Raw genomic sequence first — 27,408 nt, 5'->3', positions numbered from 1 at the left:
GGCAGGTTGCTGAAGGGAGAGGACGCAGACTGCAGGCTCTCCCCAGGGAGAGTCTGCAGGCCCTGACCCCAGGAGCAGGGCATGTAGAGGCTCAGACAGACTCCAGAATGACTGATGAGCCCCAGGAAGAGACCATACCGGAGGGAGCTAGGCCATTGCAGACCCGGGGGAAACGTGGAGCTTCACTGAGGGAGAAAGGGGAGGAAGCAGCCCAGGAGACTTAGAATCTTCTCTGGTGAGTGAAAGGGGGAACTGGTCAGTGTGTTTTAGGGAGGATCCCCGCTGACTCGGTGGTGAGCACCCCCACCACTGGGACTGCCCTGAGCAAAAGGGCCGCGTACAGACTCTCTGGCCACTAGGCCGCGCAGCCACATTTGTAGTCAGTGTCACTGACATAGGACCTGACAAACTGCTATTCAGTTCTTTTTCCCTTCTTCCCCCCATATGTGACCCGGTCCCTGTGATGGGGTGTACCTACCCCACGACAGCATCCAAATCTGGTGTGGAGATACAGGGACTCCAGGTACATAGCTCTACCCATGTGCTGAGCCCCAGTGTCGGGTGTGGGTGGGGGGTAGATCTACCCCAGGGTGCAAGCTGCTGGGGAGAGTGAAATCCATTCTTTGTATGGAACAATCAGGGATCTGTATGGGCACAGATTACGTCTTTATTTGCATCTGGTTGATTTTCTCACACAATCAACACCTCTAAACCAAATTGCAAGTGTCAAAGGGACTGCAAGTAACATTCAGGTTCCTGACCTTATGAACACAGAGTATGGTCCTGTCCTGAACCTTGTACCCTCTGCACAGGGGGTGTAAACTGCTAGCACTTTGCACTTGTCTTACAAAGGTATAAATGATGACACAATGTGCGGGGCGGGGGAGAACTGGGCTCCATTAATCAATACCAATGTGAACAAGATCTGACTACAGGGAAGAGAGTGAACCTGACTGTAACTGTCACTGGAGAAATGTAAGTAAGAAAGCCCAAGCCTTGCCAGTGTAGGGACTGTTGTTGAATGCCATCTGAAAGCCAGATCATCAGCTGCTGAAAATTGACCTAACATCACTGCCTGCAGTGGTGTGATGCTGATTACATCAGCTGAGGATCTGGCCTGACGTGAAACAATGTTTTAAAACATCCTTGTTTGTTGAAAGTTATTGCTTAGAAATTGCCTTTAAAAAACAAGCAAACTATAAACTGAGCCTTTGTAATTTAAACTCTGCGTCCTACATTCCAGCTTTAACAATTAAGACAAAATTTACTTTCCTAATATGCTTATAAAAATATTGGGCCTATGACAGCGTTGTGTACTAACAGGAGAAATGTGATTACAGGGTCTCTTAAACGAATAAATCTGCTCTTACGAAGTTTATACACATTTCACAGTGATTTCTTTTTAAGGGTTAGTTTAGATTTTGCTTGTCAATTAAAAAAGCCCATGATAGTAAGTTTCTGAAATGTTCCCTTTGGCACACATTGTGTATCCATTCTGCAAAAAACTTGTCTCTGCTATTTGGCTGTTTTTCTGAATGAACATGTCCAACATGGAATCTCTTCAATATCGGGAACATGATCCAAAGACCATCAAAGTCAGTCAGAGTCTTTCCAGTGACTCCAGTGGGCTGTGGCTCAGGCCCTTTGTCCCAGAAATATCCAGTGAGCACAGCTGGTAAACTCTGGATACTAGTGGATCTTCAGAAAGAACTGTAGGCGAGACTGATAATTATTGTTAAAAGGATCAGTTATTCTTTCCCTGATCGCTCTAATTAGTCTCCATTCTCTCCATAATTCACTTTCTTAGCCCAGTTTTTTCTCTCAGAAAGTCTAAGGCTGGTCTTCTTCCAAACAGCACTATTCCTAGTATTGCTTCCTATTTCCCTTTCCAAAATACTGTGTTTCCCCAGAGCCCTGTTTGGTTTATGTGACATGTATAATGGAGAAACAGTCAAAGGATGAAACATCCTTTCCTCCCCCCTCCCCCCCAATCCTGCTAACATCCAGAGAAAAATGTGTGTGTTAAATGAAAGTGAGTCAGTGACATCTGTCTCTTAATTAAAGTGGACGGTTGGAGTCTGTTATACCCACAAGAATTTATTATAAGAGAAGCAGCCTGAAGGAGTAACATCAACACACTCATTAGGAACCATAAAAAGGTGTTAATTAGGAAATGTGTGATCCTACCATCAGACCAATTTGGGGAAAAAAGGTGAATAATATGGAGATGAGCTGCCAGTAATATAATATATCATAATTATAGTGCACATTGCACTGGCATTAATGGCAGTGGGGTAGCAGGATGGGATGCTGGTTAATTCACATTAATGTCAAGTCAGGCAGTTAAAATTTTAAAAAGTAAATGAGGAAGTCTGTTTGACTCTGAGCAGGCAATTAACATTCACTTTCTTTCCAAACTCCTCCATTAACAGCCTTGAAAAAACCACTTGTGTCTGACAGGAGAAGAGACATCTGAACTGCCCAATAACGTAAGTAGCAAACTAACTAGCAGGACTTCAGCTAGTATTATTGGCATAGCTGTGACATAACTGCATATTACACTCTGTAGCAGGTTCATTATGCTAAGCAAGCAAATACAGTCGCTGACCTGCAGTGTTTATAAACTGAAGTCACAAACAGAAAAGTAGCAGTTCGGTGTGTGCACGTCCGCAGAGGCAGGAGTGGTTTCAAAAGAGACTTGAAGAAGGGGATGGTACTTGTAGGATCGCAACTCTTCTACACCATGAGATTAGACAGATAGAGTTTAGAGATAGTGAAAACTCCTGCTTAGATCTCTTCTAACTAAATTAAAGGTACAGAATTTTCCTTGTCTTCGCCAACCAAAACAACAAGAATAGGATTTGGTTCAATGAAGAGTTTATTAATGTTAGGGATGTGCAAAGATAAAAGGCCAGAGATGACAAACTCTGCTGTAGGTGGCTTAAAATTTTTTAATCAGAGTCTATGGCTTCTTAAAATGATTACTTTTTAAGGGGAGGCAAACAAACCCAGACCATGTACCCCATACCTGTGAGCATTCCTTCCAATTTGAGGCCCTCTGTAGATAGCTAGTTTTGGCCCCATACTAATGCTGCCCTTTGTTCCCACATTCAGTTGCTTGTTTGTGGAATTGTTGCTGAAAAAACAAGTGAGGATGTGCTTTAGTCCATCCATATGTGTAACACGCTTTAAAGTGTGGGTCATATCTCCCCTCTAGCACCTCATCCACAGAAGATAAGAGCCTATTATTGGAGCCCACGTAATGGAGTTGCTCCTTTTGTTCATGCAGTAGTGTTCTGTGCTTTAGTGCTTAAGGTCCAAGATTCAAACCCTGCTGGCTACCCACTTGGAGGGTCATTACACATGCTCAGGTTCAGAATGATTATGTAGTCAAGGGAGTTGCCTGGATAGTCGCAGACCAAGACAGCGTCAGCATCCAAGTTGAAGATATAAGCCGCTTGCAGTAAATCTTGCAGGACACATTTTCTTTCTGGGCTGCAGGGTGGGGGAGCCCTTCCTTCTCCACCTCACAGCCAGCTGGGCCCATGTGCTTCAGTAAGTTATGCTGGGCTCGGTAGAGAGGATGACACTGAGATATTTTCATATCTGTGGGGCAGGGTGGCTTTGTGCAGCTCAGGTTTCCCAAACAGGCCTCTGGTGGCATCTTTGACTGATATAATTTCCTGCGGTCTAATGAAATTTCCAAAGTTTGCTGGGATAGAAAATTGTTTCATGAGAGCCTTTAAAGCAGCATTAAAAGGTCCTGCAGGAGGGCTGGCATTCTGCTAGAGACATTGATGATAAATGATGCCGACACACAACAGCAAGGAGACTGTCCTGTAGACACGTATCTGCACACAGGGCTTACAGTATTTAGATACACCAGTATCTATGCAGTCTTGTGTTTGAGCTTTCCAGTTTATTTTGCTTCTCTCTAAATTAAAAAGGTACTGGTAGGAAAAAGAAGGCCTAAATTTTCTCCCAGTTATGTCTGTTTTACATCGGTGTAAATCCATTGTCCTCAACTGAGTTATTCCTGATTTACACCAGTGGCAATGTGTGAAAAATTGGGCCTTGGGTGATTAGAGAAGGAGATGAGGGGCTTGATTCCGATTTACCTCTCATGTACTCCAATGTAGATCAGAAGTTGCTCCATTAAGCTCAATGTGAAACTGGTATAAGGGAGAGGAGAATCGGAACTTCCTGGGATCTATGCCCAGAGCTGACTCTAACTTGCAGTGGTTCGGATCTGCCACTCCTTCTCACGTTGAGTAGTACCTCATTCTGCAAGGGCTCCTATTGATTTCTATAGGAGTATTTGAGGATTAAGATTCTACTCAAGGTGAATTAGGGCAGCAGAAAGTTGACTTAAGTGAACTTGGACAAGTCCACGTAATTGCTTGAACCTCAGGCTACTCAGCTATAAAATTAGGTTACTGCCTACCTCAGTGGTGTGCCATGAGTTGAAATTAATGTTTGTTAAGGTAGATGGGCCATGTAGTATAAATGCAAAATAATACCACAGCTCCCAGAATCAGATGGTTTTGAAAGAAGATGCTTTAGAGAATTCTGTGACATGCCCCAAAAGTCTATAGAAGATTTATTATCATTCTTGGCTGGATACCAAGGTTATTACCTTTGCATCTCTGGTAACTAGGGATGGGTTTGAATCAAACCTCTGGAGCTTTAGGGTTGTTCAAAATCTAACTCAGGTTGAATCTTAGTTTTCCAAATAGCCCATCTTTCTAACTGCCCTCCTCCCACCCCAAAATGGATTCAAACCCCCTCAAAATTTGGGTTCTGTTAATGGTTACTCACACAGTTCGATCATGCTTTTCCAAGGACCTATTGCGTAACCTTGGGCAAATGTCAGTGCATCTTTCTCCTCCTACCCTTTGTGTTGTCTATGTCAGTGCTACTCAAAGTGGTGGTCCGTGAGCCATCAGCTGCCGGTCTGTGCACACATTGGAAAAAAAAATTGCTGGTCCCCCACATCAGATAGCTTGAGAAGCACTGGTCTATGTAATTGTAAGCTTTTTGGGGCAGAGACTCTCTTACCATGTACCTGTATCCTGAGCCTGCTTGGAGCCTCTAGACACTACTGGAATACCAATAGTAAATAATACTGGGCCTGATTCTGCTCTCATACACACTCAGTAAATTAGGAGTTACTCTATTGAAGTCAAAAGAAAAGGAGTACTAGTGGCACCTTAGAGACTAACCAATTTATTTTATGCATCCGATGAAGTGAGCTGTAGCTCACGAAAGCTCATGCTCAAATAAATTGGTTAGTCTCTAAGGTGCCACAAGTACTCCTTTTCTTTTTGCGAATACAGACTAACACGGCTGCTACTCTGAAATCTGTTGAAGTCAATGATGTCACAAAGGTGTTAATAAGGAAAAAAGCAGATGTCTGTTAGAACTGGTCAAAAGTGGTAGAGAAAATAATTTGCAAAAATTATATGTAAATGTGTCATTAGCTAAACCGACTCTAATGAAATCACAGGCACAAAGGACTTGATTCAGATCCTGTGTCCTCCACTGTTACCCCAATATTGCTTGTTCAGCTTTGGTAGAATATGTGCCGATTTACATCTGTGTGATCAAAATCAGAATCTCACTGAATTTTTCTCTGTGTTTTTCCATACAATATCTTTCCACACTACAGCTAGCTGGTTCTAGCTAAACATATATTTATACATCTAACCCATACTTAGCAGCTACAAATCCATACTGCTGAGAGAATAGAGAGCTGGGTTAGCTGCCAGTGAGCTAGTCTCTTCTGCATTGTTTTATGAATCAATACCATTCCCCTCATGTCTCCACCCAGTGTGCTATGACTATGACATCTGTGTCAAATGTCAGGACAGGATTTTCCAGGGTTGCTGCTGGTGAGAAGAGGCAGAAAGATCTGTTACAAATGTACAGGGAAGTGCATAATTCAGACTCAAAATGTTTGTATTTCATCAAGAACCAGCCCAAACAAAAATAGGGTTTTACTAACAAATATCAGTAAATGTTTCCATTATTTACATTTTCATTGACAACTGTTCTTTGTTTAAATCCAAGCGTTCCCTCCCTCAAACGTCACAGCATTGGGATAGTGCAGGTGAACTTGAAAGTGAAACTGCCTGGAAACGAAAGTGAAATTGACAATTGTATGTTAATTCTCCAGGTTTAAGGTATATAGAGCAAACAAATCAGCACTGATAGAGGAAAGGAAATGGTTTGAAGAAGTCATTCAGTTTTAATGCCATCCTCCCCATCGCTCAGGCCCATAACGGAGAGGATCATCTTTGACTTGTTTCTATCTTGTCCCCAGGACATCCAGAAAATGCTCAGAACTTCCCGCTTCTTCCAATTCAACACTTTTAAGAACTAGCCTCTTCATCCAGGCCCTAGTTATTGCCTGTTTGGATTGTTCTTTGGTCTCTCAGTCACCTATGTTGCCCCCCTTCAGGCCACACAACATGATGCTGTCAGGGTAATCATCCTTAGCAATCACTCTGGCCATGACACCTCCCACACACACTTTTTGCTTCTCTCCACTGGCTTCTCTTCTACTACTGCAAGCCAAGCTTCTTGTTGTGAGCCTCAAGGTTTTTCACAACCCTGTCCCTTCTTACTCATCTGCTGTTGTCCCTTTCATACCCCTGCTCCCATCTCCTCCACTCTGCCAACTATGCAGGCCCCCTTTCCGCACATTTCTCCCATGGCCCTCTTTGCTTCATCAGCCATACTACCCCTTATGCATGGAATGTCCTCCCTCGTCTGGTCTGAAAGTACCCTTTTCTCTTTCAAATCCACCCACAATGCCCATCTCTACTGCAACACCTGCAATGCTTTGCCCACTAATAATGGCTAAGGAGCTGGGTGGTTGGGTATAGTACATTTTGTGCTTATAAAAGAATAACTTTGTATTTATCCCACAGCCTTGGTCTGTTGCCTGTCTTCTGAGGCTGAGTTTTCTCCGACATTGGCTGTATCTTCCTGGGTATATAAACAGTGGCTATCATGTTGTGGACAGTGGAAATAAATCTTAATAACTTCTATGTATAATTCCACACATTTTCCCCATCAGTAACATATGTAGGTTGGAAAGGCATCCTGCTGTACCATTAATTCTGCCATTTAAGTGCTACTAACTGTATCCAAAGAAGCTCTGTTCTCCAAATGAAAAAACTATGGCCATTACTCAGTCTCTCAATTCCTGTCCCTCAGCAAAAATTAAGCTGCTCTTTTATAATTGAACAAGTGTTTTTTCACTTGCTAAACATGCTACTTTGTATTAAGATTTAGTCCTGCTTTGTCTGCTTCCGAAAGGGAAAATAACGCTAGCGTAATGTAATGGAGCAGAGTTATCTTCCTCCAGAGATAATTACTTTGAAGATAATTACATCTGAAAAAAGGGCCATTGAAACCTTGCAACTTATTTTTCATAGGGATGTGTATGTGTGTGTGTGTGTGTGTGTGTATGTGTGTCTTCCCAGCACAGCTTTGTTCCACTTTTGCTTGTACCACACAGACAACGAGAACATAGAGTTTGACAGACTGGATCAGACCCATTTTCCATCTAGTTCAGTATCCTGTCTCCAACACTCATCAGCACCAGACACTTCAGGAAAAGGGGCAAGAAACCCTCCAGTAGGCAGCTGTGCAGTAATCTGCCCGCAGAGAAAGTTTCCTCCTATCCCCCAATACTTAGAGGTTGACATATGCCAATACACAACTTTTGAGTTAAACTATGTCTTGTTGGATCAAATATTAGTTTTCAGCTTTATGAACTAGATTCCTGAGATCTGCTGCACTGGTGTAATTCTTTGTAACTCTGTTGATTTTCAGCAGAGTAACTGCAATGTTATATTTACAGGTTTCAGAGTAACAGCCGTGTTAGTCTGTATTCGCAACAAGAAAAGGAGTACTTGTGGCACCTTAGAGACTAACCAATTTATTTGAGCATGAGCTTTCGTGAGCTTGAGCTGTAGCTCACGAAAGCTCATGCTCAAATAAATTGGTTAGTCTCTAAGGTGCCACAAGTACTCCTTTTCTTTTTGCAATGTTATACTAGCACACGTGAAATCCGAATCTGGACCAAATTCTTCCAAAGAGAACATGAACATATAGTCTGTGATAGTTTTTTTTTTTTTTTTTTTAAACCTCACTGCTCTTCTCCTTTGCAAAAGCAAATTCTGAGGTGGTTTTTCTTTCACGCTCTTCAGTTCCACAGCTTATATACTGTTAGCCTCACTGCCAAATGAAGTACCTCAGTCAAGCAAGTGCTATTCTTAATCAGACCAAGCATCCCAGGGAATTCAGCTATTTCCTTTTGGACAATGAGAAGCCATTAGCAGGTTCACAACATTTTGCCCTTATTTAATTACGCCCCAGGGAGAAGATTGAGCTTACAGGCTTGCTGAATTCTAAGGTGACCCAGTAAAGACTCCAGGCATGAAGGCTTCTTTTTAATATTTCATGCCAAGTCCTAGCAGCAGCCTGCAGTAGAAGAGGTTTCAGTTTCACTCAGTGCACATGTACAATGACTTCTGTTCATTGCCACAGAAATAGCCATTTCAGAGGCTAGCGTACAAAACCATGAAATGTGTATTAGCTCTTTGAGGTCCAGCGACTCTTCCTAAAGCGGGAACGCAGTCAGATTTGGATATGATGGTGGGAGGTTTGCCTTTATTCCCCAAAACAGAGTCTGCGGCAGAGTTTGTGCACAAGGCAGTTAACGAAGCCCAGACTAGTAATGAAGGAAAATCCACTGCACTGTGAAGAAATATACTTTGGCTTGGGGTTTCCTCTGTTTTGGTGGGTGGGGAGGTTTCCATAGTACTGTTAGTACAGCCTCTGGTACGGTTTAGGTAATGCTGCCAAACATGCAATGTGGCATTTATTGCTCCAGCATGACATGGTACATGCTGACAGAACTCTGTAGGTGGTAGTAATAACTCCAGGCCCTAGGAAAAAAATTGTCTCCTTTTCTATTGCAGCCTTGGTTGGGGGTTACCACTGGTTCCTCCCCTTCTTTGTTTTGAACAGGAAACCATCCACTACTCCCCTAGCATCCCTCACATATACCCATCCAGCTCCAAGCATGGACACATTGCCTATTCTCATCTCACCTCATCCCCATAGCTGGCCCAACTGGAAGGGCACAGGGGTTTGTGATAGACAAGGAGGCAGGAGAGGTGATCAGGTTGATTTAGGACAAAGCAGAACACTGAAGCCTCGAACCTGAACATTAACATTTCTCAGTGCAAATATGATTCTAACGATTGTTTCTATCCCTTCGGGTTTGCTCTCACTCAGAGCTGTTTCAGCATTTGTCCATGTTAAATCTGTGGCTTCCTTTATGCATTTTAACAGAGCTGTCATAGTCCCAGGGTAGTGAGTGGGGGAAGCAGGGCTGAGGCAGGGAGAATTTTATTTGAGGGGGGGCTTTGCTGAATGGCTGGATAGTAACCTGAATATTTAAAAAACCGGATCATGTCATGCCATTGATTCAGTCCATTGATTTAATCTAGGAGTTCTCCAGTGGTGCAAGTACAGCAGTATGGTCCGGTATGCCATACCAGTAAGCTATTTATAGCCGGTACACCATACCGGAAAGACACAGGAGGAGCAGAATGCCGGCAGCTCCTCCGGTGCGGCTGTACCGCCCCCAGCCCTTCCCCGCAGCTGCATCTAGCGTCTCCTGTCTGGGGTCTGTAGGCAGCCCCAAGGAGGACAGGGCTGGGGGCAGTACAGCTGTGCTGGAGGAGCTGCCAGCGTGGGGCTGCCTGACGTTCTGCTCCTTTTGCTGCTGTGGTTCCGGAGAGCCCTGCGGTGGAGAAGTCTCTAGAACAGCAGGAGGAGGACAGAGTGTCCCCCACCCCCCACCCGCCCACCCAGCTAACGTGGGATGGATAATGGGGAGGGGAGGAGGAGAGTGTGGGGGGCTGGGGAGAGGGCGGGTCATGTGAGGGGTCAAGTGCCCCCACCCCTTAACTGGTGCAGCGTATCGGTAAGAAATGAATTCTACTTGCACACTGGAGTTCTGCTTGTGAATCAGTGGCACGATACGGCCCCAAGGTATCTGATGGTTTTCAAACCTGGAAGCCATTTCCTGCAGTGAAGAGTTGTGGCAGAGTAATTGGAATTCATCCATAGCTCATTAGCAATTTTATTTTTTTACTTACCTGTCACCATCACAGGGGGAAAAAAAATCTAGTGATGGCGTCCAGCTGCAAAACTGAGCTCCAGAACACCTCACACCTTAGTGGTCTCCAGATTTGAGTGTTTTAGATGAATTTCTATTCCAAAGTGTGTGTGCTAGTGAACTGTGAACTAGTGTCCAGAAGTGAGTGGACTCCCTCTGTGTACTTGGACCCTTGGAATATTTCTGTAGCAAGCATATTGGCAACCATCCCATGATGCAGTTTCTAATCCTCCCTCCTTTCCCCTGCCCCAATTAAAACACTAATTACTTGCAAAAAGAGACACACAACTCTTGTTAGTATGGTTGGAGGTGGGAGCATCATAGTTAGCTCTTTTTTTTTTTTTTTTTTTTTTGAATGAAAGCTGAAAGGACAGATGGGAATTTCTTGTAAGTGCTGTGTGTGCATGCACGCGCACAACCTGTGGGGAAGAGGATGTGGAGTTGTAAGAGTTTGTGCCTTTGTAATGTCATATGCCCCAATCCTACTGTTCCATAGAAGCCAGTGGGAGTTTAACCTGAATCAGCTGTGCAGGATCAAGCCTATGGACCGAAATGCGTATGCACTTGAGAAGAGAACAGGCCACAGTCTGCTTTCAGGTATGCACATGCAGCTTCCCACTGACTTCACTAGAATCTCACATAGATATGAGAGGGATGAATTTGATTCTGGTGCTACTTGAATGGCTTCAATGGAATTATGCAATGGCTGAGTTCCCAGCTGCTTATTTTTGTCTGGCAGAGCTATGATTCTATAGGCTTTCTTCAGTTATGTATGCACTGACTTTGCTGTAAGCTAAGCCAATTGCTTCTTGTCCTACCCCCAGTGAACATGGAGAACAATTGATCACTGTTCTATTTATAACAACCTTTTACTTATTTGAATACTGTTATCAGGTCCCCGCTTAGCCTTCTCTTCGCTAGATTAATCATGCCAAGTTCTTTAAATCTTTCTCCATAGGTCATGTTTTCTGAACTTTTTATCATTTTTGTTGCACTCCTCCTTGCTCTCTCCTGTTTGTCCACATCTTTCTTTAAGTGTGACACACAAAACTGGACATAATACCTCAGCTGAGGCTTCACCAGTGCTGAGTAGAGCAGGATGATCATCTCCCATGTCTTACATAGGACATTCCTCTTAATATGCTCCAGAATGACATTTGCTTTTTTCACAACAGCATCACGCTGTTGACTCATTTTCAAATTGTGATCCACTATTGCCCCCAGATCCTTTTCTGCAGTCCTGCTGCCTAACCGTTATCCCCCATTTTATATTGGTGCATTTGACTTTTCGTTCCTAAGGGCTTGTCTTCACTACCAGGGAGATTGACGCTGCTACAATCAATGCAGCGAGTGTTGATTTAGTGGGTCTAGTGAAGACAAGCCCTTAGGAACGAAGACCCACTAAATCGATGGCAGAGCATTCTCCGGTCGACTCCGGTATTACCCTTCTCGGAGAGCTGTATGGTAAGTCGACCGGAGAGTGTCTCCTGTCGATGCAGCATGGTGTAGACACTGGGGTAAGTCAACCTAAGTTACGTAGACTCCAGCTACATTATTCATGTAGCTAGAGTAGCGTAACTTAGGTTGACTTACCCCAGTAGTGAAGACAAGCACTAAGTGTAGTACTTTGAATTTTTTTTTAATTGAATTTCATTTTGTTGATTTCAGACACATTCTCCAATTTATCAAGATTTTTTTTTAAATTCTAATCGGGTCCTTCAAAATGCTTGCTAACCTTCCCACCTGCAAATTTTATGAGCATATTCTGCACCTCAGCATCCAAGTCCTTTTCCCCGTTACACTTTTAAAACTAGTACCATGAAATAGCAGGTAGTGAGATTTCTTGGGGGTGCTCCTAGATCTCATTTCCGGGCACCCTGTGTTTTGCAGATTGACACGAGCAGCACTATATATTTTTTTGTTTTATCAGAAGTGACAGTCATCGTCGAGGGGTTCAACCATCCACACAGTTCCAGGCACCTCACTATTTGTGTTCATTGGAATAAGCTCATAAAGCATTCAGTAAGAAGTGATAACACTGTCTTCAGAATGCCTGGTATTCCTCCAATTATGCAATGCAGCAAAGAAGAACAAACATAAAGAAGAAGGAGCAACTAGAACGGTAATCGCCATTTAAAAAAATTACACATTTATAATTTAGGAAGCTTGTTGTTGTTGTCAACAGCAGCTTAGGCAACTAAGAATTTTCAAGCATAATTAACATATTCACCTGATAAGCTTTGTACTTTGTTTTTCTCTCCTTCCCCTCCTCTCACCCTTTATTTTCTCAGCCTGTTTTCCAAATACCATCTTGTCATAAAATTAACTGTAGTAGCTTGTAAATTAGCACTCACAGATAGGCAATTTTTAATAGTTTTAATTTTTAATAGAACCAGTTTGTTCTGGTCCCATTAATGATCCTTTGACATGAAGTATCTATTAAATCTCTAGGAGTGGGACTTTGGTAAAGGGGAGTAAACCTTTTAATCTTTAAGGGAAAACAAATGAGGAATGACATTAAAATGCAACTGTAAAGGTTGAAATAAGGAGGAAGGAGGAGTGACACTAGCAGTGCCCGAGTGCTCCTTTTCCTTCTAATGACAGAATCAATCAGATGCCACCATCTCTTGAAAAGCTTTTTTCTTTTTTTGGCTAGGGGGCGTGGGAGCTAATCCAAAGGTCATCGAGGTTGAGGTGCTGCTACTGAGTTCAGTGGCCTTTGGATCAAGCCCTACCTAGGTTCAAAGAAAAAGTCCTCTCGAAGTTATTTGAAACCGAAGAGGTAATGGCACTTTAGCAACATAGATCCATTCTTTGTCCCTATGTATATTTAGCTCAGTAGCTTTGACCGTCAAGGTTACATAACAATGAAGTAAAGGGGAAAATAGGTAAACCTGGTAGAAGGCCTCCTCAAGAGCAACATAATGGTTTGCAGCAGCTGTAAAGGCTGATGTAGACACCATAGGAAAGGAATGCTAATATATAAATTATCAGTGGAACTGGTAGTGCTGCCTATTAAGGTTGCTCAGCACTTTCCATATAAGACCTGTTGCTTATAACTTTAACCATCTGGCCTGTTCGTTTGTTTAAATTTCAGCCAAAACAATTCAGCCCTTTCTGAAAATGAAGTGAAAGGAAAATACAGTTTTGCAATCTTAAAAAATTCTGGGGGCCTTTACTTTGAAACATCTAGCACTCCCATGCTTTGGGGCAGAGAGGTGCCTCTTGCTGTTCCCGTGAAAAATCTGCCCAAGTTATAAAACTTGGAAAACTCTCAGTTTGCACATGCTCACTAGAGACTTAGATTTCAGCAATTAAAAGCTCCGAAGATTCCATGTGCACGGAGTATGCTTCATCTCCTCACAGCTCATACGTTTGACTGGACTGCATGTACACCATTCCCACGGAATGTGTACCGAGAGGAAAATCAGGTGACTGGCAGCCAGTGTACTTGGGGAAGAATGTGGGGATGAGGACAGACAAACCTCACAAAGAGCATAGGTGTGGGGGTGATACCTGGCTCGCTGGACTAAGAGATTGGGACAAGGAGTTAGGGGATGTGGAGACAATGAGAGTAGATGAGAAGGTTGGGGAGGGAGACTAGGACCCAGTGGGGATGGGGAACATGGGTGGAGGGGAGAAAGAGAGATCAGAGGGGGTTGGCAGGGGGAATGCGACTAGTGGGGAGCAGTAGGACTTGGAACAGCTGGAAAGGAGACGGGACAAGGAGTGGGGGGTTGAGAACAGCTGGACAAAAATATTGGGATTGGGGGAAACTTGGACCGGGCAATCCAGAAAGGTAAGACTAGGAGTTGCAGGAAAGAACGCTGGGATTGGAATCAGAAGCCTGAGGACTGGAGAGTAATTGAGTAGGTGAGGAGAGTGGGTCTGGGAGACAGGATGGAGAGGGAGGAGAGAGAGAGAGAGAACTGAGACAGGGACTCATTGCACAGGCAACCTTAATTCTGGCATTTCCCAACTTCTGAGAGCTTGACTTTGTCCCCTTCATGCTCCTTTAATGTAGTTCTTTTGTGAGTATATAGGGGAAGATTTTCACAGGCACAAATGGGAGTTAGGAACCCCAAATCCCATTAATTTCCAGTGAGAGCTAAGCACCTAACTGCCCTTTGAAAATCTTTTCACAAATGGGGCCCGTCATCTTTTCACAAATGGAAGCTAGTGCCTGATCCAAAGCCCGCTAAAGTCAAGAGCGTTTTCCATTTACTTCAATGGGTTTTAGATCAGGCCTCTACTGAGCTTCAGATAAAGTGATGGACAGAATAGTTCTAGTGCTCCATAGCAAAATTATTAAAATGAAGCTGTCAGTCAATATTCTTACAGCCAGACTCCTGTATTTCATGAGCTGGGGGAGATATATCACCCAGACTGTCTGAAAGCACAGTCAGCTGAATCAGCTTGTTCTACTACATAGTTATGGTAAGTCTGTCGATCAATATTGTGTGCATTTTTAATACCTTCATATTGAAGTTTCTCATCTCTCTGCATTAATGCTGCTAATAGTTTTGCCCTTTACTGCAATCAAACAGTCTAACCATAATGTCCTTTTCCTCCCACTCCCTGCTCTGAGGGTTAATGAGTCCTTCAGCTCTGAAAAGCAAACCTGGGCTGCTTGTTGTTTACTTTTTAAAGGAAAAGATGGAAATCTGAAAAAGAAAAGGAATGTGAAGCAGGAGGGAGAGCTTGGAGGGAGCCATTCTGATAATTCCCCACAATAATAAACCTTCCAGAATCCTTTTTAAACATTGAAGACTGTGTCCATCTAATGAGCAGCATCTAACCAATAGGAGCTCATTATTTTACTGTCATGAAAAAGCAATTAATGATTATATCCTTTTTTTTCTGCCTTCCTTAGATCCATGCATGCTTGGCTTCTACTCTCAACTTTCCCCCCTTGCTTTCTTTCCCACCTGCATTATACTGTCATTGTCTGTCATTTCAGCAACAGTGTCACGACTAAGTTCAGCTTCATAGCCCTGCACATCCTGTCACAACAATCTACTAAGAAAACACAATCCCATTGTGAGAAGGTCTGAGCCTATATGAGATTCACTGGTGTTGGTGCAGTGAGGTATAAATAACACCTCCCTGAACTAGGGAAAAAGGGGAGTTCTTACCTCAAGTTAGCTAACATGTGGTAACTAGTACAAGGGAAAATCCTTGTGAAGACAAGGCAGTTTGTAGTATTAACATGTGTTAACAGGTCAAGGTACGTCCTAAAATCCCCCATAGTCTGTATTTCAACCTGCTAAGATGTCTGAAAGCTACAAACTGCCTAGAGAACACTAACTCTAGGTTAAAAAGTCTAGCATACACAAGTGAGGGTCCCTGCGCTATCTGGGGGATTATTAATTCCAAAGGAGGGCAAGCAGTACTCTCATTGTCCCTTGTGGCATTAGCTGGATTGACCTTTGCTTTGGATATGCTGAATCAGTCCCCATCTGCCCACATGACTCCTACCCATGAGCCTCACCTAAGCTTGGGCTGAGCTGGCCACATTGCTGTAAGAGTGATTGTGGCACCTGCCAGCCTTTCTAACAGTAGCGACCTCCATCAGGGTTTACATTGGCATGACTCAAGTTTCGGTCAACGTAAGTTATACCAAAAGGATTTTTGAAAGGGGTGCTCAAGTATGGGGAGGGGGAGTGGGAGGGGATGTATATGTTTCAATAGAAGCTACTCTTGTTCAGAAGCTGCCTTAGCAGTGCCGTTTGGGTTCCTTACTGTACCACAGCTCCTCAAAGAGCAGTCTGTAACTGAACTGTTGGCTGCTTTCATTAGATCTTTCCCTCAGCAGAACTAATTTTTTTTACTTGCCGTTAAATCAAAAGCACTGTGGGCTTCCTGTTTACTTTGGCTTACCTGTCTGTCTTGACTAGGTTTCCATTTAAAGCACTGTTTGGTCCACTCTTTAACTTTGCCAAATGTAAGGCAAGTCAACTTTGTGATGGGGTGTCCACCCCACATAGCTTTGTACATGGGTTAAGTGGCCAGGGAGGCCAATGAACTCTGCAGGCTGCCCCTAGAGGAGGAGCTGGGGAGCAGGGAACTAATGGGAAGCAGACTCAGCTGTGCCGGAGCAGGCGGGGCCTGTATAAAGCCAGGTAGCTGGCAGGAGATGGGGCTGCTGCTGAGAAAGGACATTTACTCCCTGGGAAGAGGGAGGAAAGTTTAGAGCTAACCCTCAGAGACCAGAAGGAGGTGCCAGACCAGCGGTGAGTGGTGCTTCCCATGACAAACTGAAATGTCACAAAACAAAACTGGAGATTAGTCAGTGTAGATACGTGGGACGTGAGAGTTTCGAAAATTCACTTTTCCAAAAATGTCCTACTTTTGTTGTTGCCTCATTTAAAAACGAATGGGTTGGTCTTGAAATTTCAAATCTCTTTTGTTCTGCTGATCTCACCAAGGTGTAGTTTTTTTGTCTATTTCTGGGAAGTGTGGTGGTTTAGTTTTGGAGCTATTTGATGACATTTTATCCAAACATGAGATGCCTTGGAGTTTGTGAGGGCCATAAATCCTCTTGTGATAAGCCTACAGACTAATAGATTTAAGAATTCAATAGCCTAAGAAACATTGTCCCAGTCAACTCAAAGTCCGTATCTGAGTGCATAGACTTAGATGCCCACAGCTGAAGGCTTCAAGGGCAACTTTATGTAGCTTGCATAGCCTAGCTGACTCAGCTGAATTCCTCAAAGATACAGAAACTCATAAATACATCTCATGGTACTGGATCCCTCTTGACCTTTGCTTCCACAAGGCCTGATTCAATGCACATTGAAGTCGCTGGTAAGGAACCCACTAATTTCAATGGACTTTGGACCATCCCATAGCAAATATAACCTCACGTAATTGATTTATGGTATATATAGTTGGGTGTGAGCTATGTTTTATATGGGATTTCAGCTGAAACCTGACTGGTTTATGCTGAATACATTTTATCAACTAATTACTTAGACATCTTAATTCTACAAAGAACTATGCAGGCCTCAGCCTTCCACATCCATACAGAGGCCCATTGGCTTCAGTAGGGTTCCATGCAGACACAGAGGCCTGCCAGACTGGTTCTCTTTGCAGGACTGGGACAATAATTTGCACGACAGATTAAAATCAATATCCTTTATACAACGTACAAAAGTGACAGCAAAACAAACTGGCTGCTCACTAAATAGGTGAATTTACAAGCAAACCACTAATATTATCTCAAGCAGATATAACTAAGGCAGAGCTACCATAGGATTTTCATGAAATTTATAACATACCACACCTACATCAATGGCAATTACTAGTTTTTCATATGAATACGACCTTCAAAGGGAAATTTAATGAACATTTACCACTTGTTCACGAGTATTGTCCTTTTCCCTTCAAAACCTGATTTATAGTGAATGTTTTATTTGGGAGCTGTCAGAGTAGATTAGAGGTTGCACTGAGTGAAAATTAGTAACAAGACTCCCCTCTTTTACAGAACTGGTGTAATAACAGCAACCATTCTGTCAGGCTAGAAATGCATTCCAATTAATTAATATATATTCTTTTTACCAATTGTCAAACTAAGTATATGGTGACTTCTGCTAGTAATAGATGGCAATTGAAAAGCATGGCCAGATATTTAGAGTACAGCTTTAAAAATGTGTTCAGCTTTTTCATCCACGCTAACACTAATACTGTACCAAGATAGAGAGGGAGGATAGAAAAAGGGGATGGACTAGTGGGAGGAATCAAAGTCCAGTGGTTAGGGTGTTCATTTTCAAAAGGGACAAACACTTATGGCTTGTCTGTACTGAAAAGTTAGGTCGACCCAGCTGTGCTGCTCATGGGTATGAAAAGTGCACACCCCTGAGCAATGTATTTAAGCCGATCTAACCCCCAGTGTAGACTGCACTAGGTCAGTTGAAGAGTTCTTCTGTTGACCTAGCTACTACCTCACAGAGAGGTGGATTAAGTATGGTGATGGGGGAACCCCTCTGTCACTATAGTGAGTGTTTGTACTGAAGCACTGCAGCAGTGCCACTGTGGCATTTTTAAGCATAGATCTAGCTTAGGAACCCAGTGCTTACTGATTTTCAACGAGAATTAGGCTCCTGAGTGCCTTAGTTATTTCTGAAAATGGGAGCTAGGCTAAAGCTGAACAAAACTCAGAATTTCTGTCCCATGGGAAATTTTGACGCTTTGACATTTGTTTTCATCCCAGATTGAGGTGAAAAGTTGAAATTTCAAATTTTTTCCTGGGATTGAAATAAAAAAATTGATTTGAAAACTTCAAAACTAAATTCCTGAAATCAAAAAGGAGTCATTGCAGTGTATTGAACTGACATGAAACACTTCGTTTTGAGAGAGTTCAATTTTACACAGCATTATCCCAAAATGATGCGTTGCCTCCTAGGAGTTGTAGTTCAGGAGCCTGCTCCCATTATTCCCTATGGCCCAGGCTCTCTGGCCAGACTACATCACCCATGATGCATCCAGAGTCACATGACTCCCATGATGCACCACACATCTTGGTCGGAGAGAAATCTGTATTATGAGAATTCCTGAGCAGCTATTATTTAGGAGCATTTAAAAGTTTTAATTTGGGTCAACTTTTCGAAGGTATTTAAGCACCTAACGATGTACGTAGGCACCTAATTCCCATTTGATTTCAATGGGAGTTAGGCACCTAGGCATTTTCAAAATCCCAGTAGGTGCCTACCTGTATCTTTAGTCATTAAATATGTGTCCCTCCTCTGTTAAATGGAAACGATAGTACTTTCCTGCATCACAATGGTGTTTTGAATATAAATACATTAAAGCTTGTGGGGTACTCGGGTGCTATGTTATTGGAAGCCATGTAAGTACCTAAGATAGAAGATACCATCTCAGAAAAATCTAAGAGTAATATCATTCCTTTATATATTATCAAGTGTCATTTGCAAACATCTTCTTTCAGATACTGCGTTAACTTGTTCTGAAATAGCTGGCAATACACCTGACAGTCACATTACTATCAAATAAATACACTTCTTAACTACAGGTTTGTAAAAACGACAAGCCAATATTTATACCTCTCAAAATACAGAAGCATATTTTGGTAAACAACTCTCCAGATTTGATGGAGACACAAAAATGGTCTTATTGGGGGCGTGGGGGGGGGGGGGGGGGGGGGGAGAATGGAAGTATTTGCTAAGCTGAGGCTGAAATTCACTTCCTATCACTAGTTATTGATTTTCTTTTTTTAACAGAAATATTCTGTGGGATGAAAAAGCATCACTGATAACACAGCCTTGACATAAAAGATACTTTAGTTAAAATAGTTTGGTTAAAAAAAAAGTCTTTGAACATCTCAGGGTTCCAGCTTTTCTTTGACAACAATGGTGCTAGAAGTAAGAAAATATCCTCAGATGGTAGGAACAAGGTTTAAGCAATCAAATAGAGAGAGAGTTTGTTCAAGTAAATTTTGAATCAGCTTAGCTGTATATGGATTTCAAACTTTCTCAGTCTTGATGCCAATAAGAGAGTCAATCTTTTGGGCCTGACCATTGTTGATGGAAAGACTCAGATTGATTTAAATGGGCTTTGGATAGGGGCTTCTGTGGGCATTTCCTTTTCTGTCTCTCATGGTGCAAGCATTCCATAAGATAGGGTTAAGCTATATCCATGCTCTCAAAAAAGTCAATAATGCAATAGGAAGTAACTAGGTGTTCGTATGAAACACTTCGTGCTTCCTGTTAGTTTTTCTTAACTCAGAGACTACAACTCCCAGCATGCAATACTGGATCTAGCAACATGACATTTTCCCCTCATTTTAAGAACAAATCCAATCTCACAACAATAATAATGCAATACTTTGCTACTATATTAAACACCAATTAAGTAATTAGAAAATAAATAACATTTCTTCTTTGTTATTGTTTATGTAACTACAATTAGAATTCTAGTTATAATTGAAAACTAATCCCTTTTCCTTTAATAATTATGTAAGTCTCTAGTCCATATAGGTGTGTAAGAGGACTGTTGCCCCCTTACTAACATTCAGTGTGTGTGTTTTGGTTGGCTAGCTCCCAATACTAAAAGGGGAAGGGTCGATGGGAAATCAGGACCCTGAGACTGATAGTCCCCAGGAACAATGGGGAGAGGCCAATGCTCCAGGTCAGCCTGAATGAGAGGGCGGGCAGGCTAATCAGAGAGTCAGGAGGCCAGGGAGGTCCTGTCCTCCGTGGGAGCTGGAATTGCCTGGGTCAGACAGAGCGGGGCCAAGCTAAGGAGAAAGCAGGGGCCTGAGCTGAGCTGGGGAGCAGAGCTGTGCCAGATCTAGAGGGAGCAGAACCTGTCCTGGGAGCAGAGCTGCAGCCCCAAAGCCAGAGGCACAGCCCAGAGAGAGCAGACTTGCCCTGGGAGCAGAGATGCAGCAACCAGAGCTGGAGGGGCCAGAAAAGCAGCCCACGAAGCAGGTCAGGGCTGGGAGCAGAGTCACAGAAGCAGCCTGCAGAGCAGACCTGTCCTGGGAGCAGAGCTGCAGCAACCAGAGGCAGAGGGGCCAAAGAAGCAGCCCAGGGAGCTGGAGGCAGAGCAGCAGCAGCAGTGCAGAGACAGAGTGGTGGAGCTGGGGCTGGAGCAGTCCGGAGCTGGGTGCGGTGAGCAGCTGGGGAGAGCGAGGGGCAGCGGGCCCAGCACAGGGAGATGCCTCAGCCAAGAGGCTCTGCAGGCCAGACTTGGATTGTAACCCCGACAGGGCGAGGGCGACACTGGGAAGAAGGGTCCTACCACTTAGAGCCTGAGAGCGTGTGGCCACCACCAGAGCAAGTGTCCAACCCACAGCATCCCCGCAGCACAGCCAGGGCCTGAGAAGAAGGCCTGGGACTTACAAGGAACAGACTGGTTTGAGAGTAGCAGCCATGTTAGTCTGTATTAGCAAATAGAAAAGGAGTACTTGTGGCACCTTAGAGACCAACAAATTTATTTGAGCATAAGCTTTCGTGAGCTACAGCTCACTTCATCGGATGCATCTGATGAAAAAGGTGCCATTAGTACTCCTTTTCTTTTTAAGGAACAGACTGTGAACTGCCCTGACATTTCAGAGACACTGTTTGTGATGTTCCCTGCCACAGAGCGGGTTGGTGTGTTTCCTTAACCTTTCCCATTTTTCCTTAGTCTTTTTAAAATTAATTGTTGATTAAATAACTTGCATTTGCTTTAAATTGTATGTAATGGTCAGTGGGTCAGAGAAGTGCCCGGTGCAGAGAGAGTACCCGGAGTGGGGACACCCTAGCCTCTGTCCTAGGTGACCAGAGCAGGGTTGGGGGTCGAGCCCCCCAGGAATTCTGGGCCCAGCCTTGTTGGGGTTACGAGGACTCTGCCAGACAGGAGAGTGGAAGGGGAGTCCTCAAGGGCAAGGAGGCCACTGGGTAAAGGAAGTGGGAGTGAGGACTCAGATCCTTTTGCTAGCCCACTTCACCAGGGTAGTGCAGAAGCCAGGAAAGTTTCCCACAATAGCAGGACTATTCCCCCGCTTACAGGTGGCTATCTGGCTTTGACAGCATGTCTGTCAGGCCCAGTGTCCTATTGTTTAATCTATAGTGTTAGTGGCAAAGTAAAATAATCAGGACCAGTTAGAAGATCTGAAACATCTCTGCTTCACTCTTGGTAAGCAGGTACAAGATGAATAGCATTCCATACCTGAACATCTGACAGCGTGTAAGTGTATGGTCCTTTTTTGGCAACAATTTTCAGTGGTGATTTGAACTTATGTTCTCCTTTTCATAATATTCCAGGTTATCATACTCTTACAAATGAACCACATTCAAATTTTGGTTCCCTAGCCCCACAACATTTATCTGTATGGGTCTTATATTTTTGCTGTTTATGTTGAACTATTTGTCTTGCATCTGGCTGTACCGATTTATCCGATGTAGGTCTTTGTAATCCAGCAGCGTTTAATTTAGTGTACATCTCTCTGCCATGCAATAATTCAGCAGGTGAGCTTTATGTTGTGGCATGGGGTGTAGCCCTGTAGATTTGTGAGAAATCTGTAGGGAAGGTAGTCGCTGATTTTTCTTTCCAGCGTAGCTGTCTGGATACTGTCAAACTTATATTGTCTGGATACTGTCAAACTTATATTGAATCATTCATATTTCCCCATTACCCTCAGGTTAATACATGTGTGAGCTTCTATATCTAACGTTCCTCTCTGAAAGAAAAATTTCAAATTCCAGTGAGATAAATTACAGCCCATTGTCCAACACCAATTTTTTTGGGTGCCCTTTCCTACTGAAGACTGTCAACAAGAACTTGATCACTGTAGCAAATGTGCTCTGGGACATAAATGCCCCTTCTGGACATTTACTGAATTAGTTGCACAGGGTGATAGCGTAGCAACAGTCACTCAGCGCATTGTCAAATGTACCTATAACATCAATGACAAGCTTTTTCCCATGCTGCATCTGAAAGAGGAACAGTCTGTTATGGTGGCATGGATCACCACCATCTTGTCATGTAACTGGCAAGCAATGCATATTTTTTATAACTGCTTCAACTTGAGCATCTATTCCCAGCCACCAATACAGGTCCTGTAGATGCTGTTTCATTCTGATTCCAGGCTGGTTCTTTAGAATCACTGACATCATTCTTTGGAAAGTGTTGGGGGCTGATGCTAGTCCATATGGTACACATTTCAAGCAGAATAATCCATCATGCATAATAGATGCTGTGAGATCTCTGCTGTCCTCCTGTAGCATAAGTTGGTGACATGCACTCTATAGATCAAGAGTAGGAAACATCTTTGTGCAGTGGAGTTCCACAAACATTTCTTCCATATGTGGAAGTGGATGACTGTCAATCACAACCGCTATATCAAGCTCCTTTTTGTCTACACAGAGACGAATGCCAGTCTTCTTCTTTTGTCACCACTGTGCAATCTCTTCAATAATATCATTCTGTACCAGCTATTTTTAAATCTTGTGATACCGCCTCCCTGCCTGAGAATGTTAGATGGCACAAATTCTGTCGTATGGGTGTCACATTAGGTTGAAGTCTAATTTTGTGAACAAATCCAAATACACAGCCAAAGGCTCCTTTTTCCCATCCTCATTAAGCAGGGAGACTGGAGTTTGTGGGTAGTGGTGCCAAGTGGAGTAGAAGAAATGCCCTCATTGACTAACTGCATATGTAGTGCGGCAAACAAATCTCTGCTTAGAATGGAGTACCCCTGTGCACAATATAGAATTCTACATCAGAAGTCACAGTTACAGGCAAGCAACTAAGCACAAGAATGCGGGTCATCAAGTAGTGCACTAGGCGTAAGCTTGGTTCAGTAAGTGTCACGCATCCAAAGTATTGCAAGTAAATCAATTCAGGTAGTATAGAAACTGCAGAGCCATTGTCTGACATTCATTCCACTGCCTGGGGAGTCTCTCCTTCGGTAGCAGAAACATGAATAGCACACATTATTGTATCCACAAGGCATGTGGAGCCCCTTCCGTCCATGCTCAAAATAGGGCACGTCTACCCTACCGCACTACATCGGCGCAGCCGCATCAGACGCATCCTCCCATCAGCATAATTACTCCACCTCAACGAGAGGCGGAAGCCAAGTCACCAGGAGAGTGTCTCCTGCCCACATAGCACGGTGTGCACAATGCTTTAAGTCGATGTAACTTACGTTGCTCGGGGCGGTGGCTTTTTTACGCCCCTGAGCGCCATAAGTTACATTGACTTAAGCGGTAGCATAGACAAACCCACAGTAATGTCAGGCACAGTAATTGCATACACTTGTTGATTAGGCTTGTTGCTTCGGGGTACCTTAGCAAAATGTCTGGTCTTTTTGCAGTGATTGCACCGAAATGCCTTTGCAGGACACGTTGTGTAGATCCACAGCAGTAGCATACTTTTCCTCCTGTGTTTTGAAGTCACTGCGCCTCTAACTTCTCCTTTGCATTGCCCTTGTAATGTTTCAACTGCTTTGTTGTAGTAAACATCTGTAGGGATTGCATGGCTTGGATTACACCTGCACTTGTTGTTTTTGCCTCCACCGTAACTGACTCAATGTGATTAGCAATGGTTATGGTGTTCTGTAATGTCGGGTCCAATTCAAGTAGTCCGTGTTCTCTGATATGGGACATAATTATTTTCTTCACAAGCTGATCTTGAATCATTTCATCTGCCGTGTTGCCAAAATTACATGTGACAATCAATTCCTTTAAAGCAGCAATATGCTGATACCCCTAGCTTCTGTTCATGCTGGTGAAATGCATAGTGTTCAGCTACCATATTTACTTTAGACACACACACAAACCTCTGAAACGCAGTGGGTGCATTATCATATTTATCATTTATCTGCTCCAAGGCAGTGAATAAGAGGAGCATGTTTTCTTGGTTTGGAAATAAGGACATAGTTCTCAAACGCTCTAATCCAACATTAAAAGCAGTTGGAGGCACAGCTGGGCTTTGAAGAAAGGGTGCAGGTGCATTCAGGGGCAGGAGTGCCCTCCTCATCACTAGTTTGTGGAATAGCAGAGGCTGAGACCAAAAGAGGAAAATCTAACGAAGGTTTTTTTGTTTAAGGTTGTTTGTTTGTTTTAATTTAAAACAACAATCCATGCAGCTCCATAAACAGCTGTAGTAAAGGGGCCTTTGACTCAGCTGTGACATCCATCTACTTATACTTTTTTTTCCCCTGCTTCATTTTAGTTTTTCCAAACTCAGACTACAACTCCCCAATGCAATAATGGATCTAGCAATGTCACAGTATACCCAAGCCCTTAGGAGCAGAAATTGGGTTTTGAAAAATTTCTGCAGTTATGACTGTAGAAGCAGGGGGATGTTATTCCAAGACCCTGGCAGCACAGAGAGTGAAGAACACTTCCTTAGTAAGAGGTGTAAAGCAGCAGGGCTCAAGAATAAAGAAGGGTATTGAAGCCAAGAACTGACCAATTTGGAAATGTTGGAGTATCTGCAGGCACTGGAAGAGGGGTGATAGTTTCCTGTGTGCTTACTGCTCAGTGAGTACCAGTGGACTGGATGTGATCCAAACTGCCCTGTAACATTATGGTTGATGCCATCTAGAGGGTTACCTACAGAAGTTAAAATAATCACATGTCCCTAGTATCACATCTAATCCAACATACTGGACCAAATTCATCATGGTGTAGGCCCAATGAAGCCAGTAGAATTATAGCAAGGATGGATTTTATCCACTGAGTAGCAGAGGGTGATGGTGCATGCGTACATTCAAGCAGTAAATTAAAGAAGTGCAGAGGGAAAGGGAAGAGAGTAGATGGTCTCTGAAGAGAGAGAGAGAGAGAGAAAATGCCTTTAAAAGAGACAGTCAGATTGCCTTTGAGGGATCCAATCCTGGTAGGTCAGTTAGCTGAATGGACTGTACCCGCAGGGCATGTTTCCGTGCTTTCAGCCAGATCACCCCTTTTCACGAGGGAGCCCACAGCAGGGAGCTAAAGAGAAGGAAACAAATGTTGCAAAAATTTCCCCTGAACATTCTGTTAGGAGGGCTGGGTTTACTTCACCTCAGCAAAGGCCAAACAAAAAGGCCTGAAATGGAGCATTTGGACACACACACATATAGATATGCATGCTTTTGTTCTTTTATCAGCCAGTCATGTAGAAGTTGTAAAAAAAAAAACCCTGGATGCTCCTACCACAGACTATGACACACTGAATAATTATACCAACTACCTTAGAATAGTACAAAATTAAAGCGCAAAGGAGAGTACTATCCCCAAAGCGTCACATACTCAATAAAGATTTTAACAACCCCCAAAGTTGACAAGTAATGTCATGTTGGCATCTTATTAAAACTAGTTTTTCCTGTCTACTGGAAAATGCACATTGCATTACTAAGACGGCAATGAAAATATTCACTGCTTACCTTCTAAAGGTTCTGTCTCAATTTCTCCTCGAGAAATTTACCGATTTAATAAGCAATGATGATGGTGTCCCAAACACCAGCATATGGTAACTGTTTCCACCTTGGCAAAATAAATGTCTGAGCGTTTTTATCCGACAGCATGGGCATTGCAGTAATATAGCTTTATTGATACATGGACATTTGCATAGTATTATCCATCATTATTTACAGTGCTGGTTATTAATTTGCTCCTGTAATTGATCTGAGGTAAATAGCAACTGTGGCCCTGTCAGATAATTTATGCTATGCAACCCTTTTACATGCAAGATGAGGTTTGATTAGATTATCTGGAGATTTACATGGAATGTAATATACATATCCTTCCCTTTTTGGATAAGGTTACTGAGGTAGGTACCTTTTGGTAAGGTTACTCTTGTGGCAAAAACAACTTGAGTGTCTACTGGGGGGCCCTGGTTTCCTTGAATTGTTTATTTATGTGGCTGAATTGTTCATTTGCATTTGCCTTTTCTGCCCCTACAGTATGAAATGTTTCAGAATATAAATGTACAAAATAAGCACCACCACAGCAGAGGTGCTGAGTATTCCTTCTGGCAGATTCTACCATGGATGCAGATGGTTATAGCCTCCAGTAGCACAAATGTCCAAGCAGTCTCCCAGAGGAGTGTGTGTTATAGTAAACCAGTCCAAGAGTTCACAAAGGCATGAGTTACTGTGGCAAGAGCTACATCATCTAATGAGGTACAGGTGGAAAAGGAGTTTCTAGCTACCAAGACAAACTGGAAATCCAGGAGCAATTGAGGAGCTGGAAGCATCTCCTAGATTATGGACTTCCTTGAAAAAATGGAGTCATATTCATCAGCAAGACAGGCAAATATCTCATCCCACCTGAGGTTTCTCCTTTCGTACCGGTATCACTGTCTTCTTGTTTGGAATTTTCGGCAAATTCACACTCATCCAAGCTGGGAATTCTGCATCTGTTCATTCTAGGCAGCTTAAAGTCCCCTTCATGCTGCTGGAGCAGCTCAAAAGCAAGTGAACTTAGGCTGAGAAATTGGCCTTTAAGTTTCTTTTTTCCCTATCTTTTCAAAATTACTAGGATAGCATCCAGGTTACTCTGAATTTTCCTGTTACACAGAGCCACTTAAAGTGATAATCTTTTGCATCTGTGGCTGGATTTAGGGGTGTCACATTACCAAATTCTTCAATTTACAACCTGCCTTTTTGGTGCAGTTTACTTCCATGTATCTGTAGCTGATTTGTCATGACAATAAGGCAACCTCAGTGGGTATATTTACTATGTAATAATTGGACTTTAGAGCAATTGCAGAAA

General features: G+C 43.1%; 1 long non-coding RNA gene across 1 annotated transcript; it reads left to right on the top strand.

Annotated features, from left to right (window-relative positions):
* Positions 1-27,408, top strand: LOC122461944. The gene is made up of 6 exons (XR_006284222.1): positions 1-293; positions 853-975; positions 2,433-2,489; positions 10,698-10,798; positions 12,132-12,323; positions 26,598-27,408. It is a non-coding gene; the product is annotated as an uncharacterized LOC122461944 (long non-coding RNA).

Source organism: Chelonia mydas, chromosome 10 (genome assembly GCF_015237465.2).
Source record: "Chelonia mydas isolate rCheMyd1 chromosome 10, rCheMyd1.pri.v2, whole genome shotgun sequence".
Classification (NCBI taxonomy): domain Eukaryota; kingdom Metazoa; phylum Chordata; order Testudines; family Cheloniidae; genus Chelonia; species Chelonia mydas.
The sequence above is the reverse complement of the archived record's forward strand: the minus strand, read 5'-3'. Positions and strand labels throughout refer to the sequence as shown.